The 3484-nt window shown below is 39.6% G+C and overlaps 1 protein-coding gene across 1 annotated transcript in view; it reads right to left on the reverse strand.

Annotated features, from left to right (window-relative positions):
* Window positions 1-3484, reverse strand: part of LOC101860828 (ionotropic receptor 25a) — a gene marked incomplete in the record, with an annotated part of 56225 nt that overhangs the window by 45950 nt on the left and 6791 nt on the right.

The following is a 3484-nucleotide window of genomic DNA, read 5'->3' on the forward strand; positions in this document are numbered from 1 at the left end:
CTAGCAAAGAGGGTGCGGTGGCAGAGCGGTTAATGCCCTCGTCTCCGAAGCCGAAAGTCCAGGTTCGAGCCTCGGTTCAGAAACAGATTTTTTTCGCCCCCTCCTGCCCACCTTGCAGTAATGGGTATCTGACTTCGAGTTGGGGAAGTAAAGGCGGCGTGGAAAGGAACCGGCCACCCTACAGCAATATGCTGAAGGCCCAGGAAGTTGTCTCACTTACAAGGCAATCCCCAATGTCCGGATCGGATGCGGGAACAACTTTACTAGCAAGAAAAAAAAAGGTTGTGGGCAGGGGGGGGGGAAGGGCGGAAATTGCATCTATCTATCTATCTATCTATCTATCTATCTATCTATCTATCTATCTATCTATCTATCTATCTATCTATCTATCTATCTATCTATCCGTCCGACCGTCCGTCCGTCCGTCTGTCTGTCTGTCTGTCTGTCTGTCTGTCTGTCTGTCTGTCTGCCTGTCTGTCTGTCTGTCTGTCTGTCTGTCTGTCGTAACAACAAACTGTATTATTAAAATACCCAATGTTAATCGACCCACGCCCTGGCACTATTTTCCCAATAAGAATAATTATTAAGTTTCAATATCAGCAAATATATAACAACTATTGATTATAACAACAGCGATAACAATAACCATGATAATAACCGATGACATTTATACAGAGCATTTCCACTAAGAAAGTGTTAAATGCGCTTTGCAATTGTACAAAAACCATAGTTCCAATAGTTATCTTTCAACCCCCCCCCCTTCTCTCTCTTTTTCTATCTGTCTTACAGTCTCTCTGTCTTTCTGTTTCTCTCTCTCTCTCTCTCTCTCTCTCTCTCTCTCTCTCTCTCTCTCTCTCTCCCTCTTTCTCTTCTCACTCCCCCTCACTAGTTTCACTTACTACATTAATCAGAATTCTAAAAAAATGCCTCAACAAAAATGTGCTAAATAACTGCTTTATAAATACTGCAACGGAACTGGAGTCTTTAATATTATCTGAGTAATATAAGTCGTCTGTTATATTATATTTGTGAAAGTCCGTCACTTTGGCCCTCTAAAACTTCCGAACCATTTACCTTTCGAGTTTGACAAAATTAATGGTGGTTCAGAATCATTTAAAGGGAGCACAGTTTATTGAGGAGCCTGAAGTCACTGTAGATTAATTTTCAGTATTTCATTAGTTTGGTTTAGATCTAATCTAAGGAAAGTTCGTCTTCTTGTAAACAAGTGAGTTTTTCGTTCACTAGCGGCGAGCACTGGTTTTGTATCTTTGAAATTCTGGAGTGTAGAACCACAAACGTGGATATAGAGAATCAATCTATACATCTATTATATATTTGACAACTTGAGAACACATGTGTCACTTTTCCTATAAGACTACGACAGCTACAGAGTTGAAAGTTGGCAAGTACCTGCAAAAAGATAGATAGGTCATCATGACGGAGCCCGAGTTTTGATTTATTCATTTCCTGAATTTAGACAAATATATTTGACAAGAAGTCCCCGTCCCACTTTGGCCTTTGTGATTATCCCTCTGAGAAACGAAGCAAATCTGCGTAGCTGTCCCTTCACAGCGGAGGTGCCGGAAGTGATTATTTAGCGAGGCACATTTTGTTTTGAGAGTATAGATCTAGACCTTCTATTTTTTTTTTTATCTCTCAAGATTTATTGCTCTATTTCAGTAGAGTGTAAATATTGTAGGCCAATGACTTTCAGCTGATGTTAATGCACCGATCATTCCTTTCCTCAAAAGGGGGCCCAGCTAGTTCCGTACAAGGACACACGTAATACGAAAAGTAGCGCTGTCCATAGCATTTGTAGTTCACTTTGCTACCTCAGAATGACAAAGTCCTATCTGACATTTTGGCCGTTTTTTGTTTCTAAGACCATGACGTCAGAAACCAAATGTTCAATCTGCTCCTTTAAAATCATACGATTATTCGGAGTCGTTATCAAGATATTCAAAGAATTGCATTCGAAAAAAAATACTTGACAAAAAGCGTGACATGACGTGCAACTCAAAATCTTTGACGTCAAATTTATCAAAATTGGGTACTGAGCAGATAGAACTTTGTAATTCTGAGGTAGCCAATGGTTTAAGGAAAAACTGTTTTATCACTGGTCGATCTCATACTTTTTGGTTGCACATAATTTGACAAGTGTTTGAAAAATAGGCTGGTGCTATGTTGTTCTAACCTATTAGCAACCCCCCCCCCCCCACACACACACTTCAACACTTGAATCTTCTGCAGGATAGCCGGAATTGCTACACGTCTGAGTCATGACAGTGCACTCTTCAGCGTCAAAAGAGAGACAGATGACAAGAAAGATATCTGTTATAGAGTAAATAGACAAAGAAGCGAGAGCTGTACAATAACGAAAAAGAACGTTCATTTGCTAATGGACGAAACCGTCAAGGTCTAGGAGCCTCTGTAGGTCGGGGCGAACGAAAGGACACAATAACTGATTTTTATGCAGATCGATCACATGTAGTAAAGGAAAGTAATGGATAGCTCGTTTTCTCACCCCATTTATTCACAAAAGATCTTTCCACACGGTACCTGTAATGATAATATGGCAGAGATACCATCCCTAAAGTGAGAGAATGAAAGAAATAAGCCCCCCCCCCCCCCAAAAAAAAAGGCTCCCTGCCAAACAGAACTATAACTACGAATATCAAATTTAAGAAAAAAACCCACCTATATCCTGCGATATTACAAAAAAGAGCAAACGCAAGGGGTAAGTATTCCATCAATATGCTGACCTGCTTTATAAATACTGCAACGGAACTGGAGTCTTTAATATTATCTGAGTAATATAAGTCGTCTGTTATATTATATTTGTGAAAGTCCGTCACTTTGGCCCTCTAAAACTTCCGAACCATTTACCTTTCGAGTTTGACAAAATTAATGGTGGTTCAGAATCATTTAAAGGGAGCACAGTTTATTGAGGAGCCTGAAGTCACTGTAGATTAATTTTCAGTATTTCATTAGTTTGGTTTAGATCTAATCTAAGGAAAGTTCGTCTTCTTGTAAACAAGTGAGTTTTTCGTTCACTAGCGGCGAGCACTGGTTTTGTATCTTTGAAATTCTGGAGTGTAGAACCACAAACGTGGATATAGAGAATCAATCTATACATCTATTATATATTTGACAACTTGAGAACACATGTGTCACTTTTCCTATAAGACTACGACAGCTACAGAGTTGAAAGTTGGCAAGTACCTGCAAAAAGATAGATAGGTCATCATGACGGAGCCCGAGTTTTGATTTATTCATTTCCTGAATTTAGACAAATATATTTGACAAGAAGTCCCCGTCCCACTTTGGCCTTTGTGATTATCCCTCTGAGAAACGAAGCAAATCTGCGTAGCTGTCCCTTCACAGCGGAGGTGCCGGAAGTGATTATTTAGCGAGGCACATTTTGTTTTGAGAGTATAGATCTAGACCTTCTATTTTTTTTTTTATCTCTCAAGATTTATTGCTC

Source organism: Aplysia californica, unplaced genomic scaffold (assembly GCF_000002075.1).
Source record: "Aplysia californica isolate F4 #8 unplaced genomic scaffold, AplCal3.0 scaffold00322, whole genome shotgun sequence".
Classification (NCBI taxonomy): Eukaryota; Metazoa; Mollusca; class Gastropoda; order Aplysiida; family Aplysiidae; genus Aplysia; species Aplysia californica.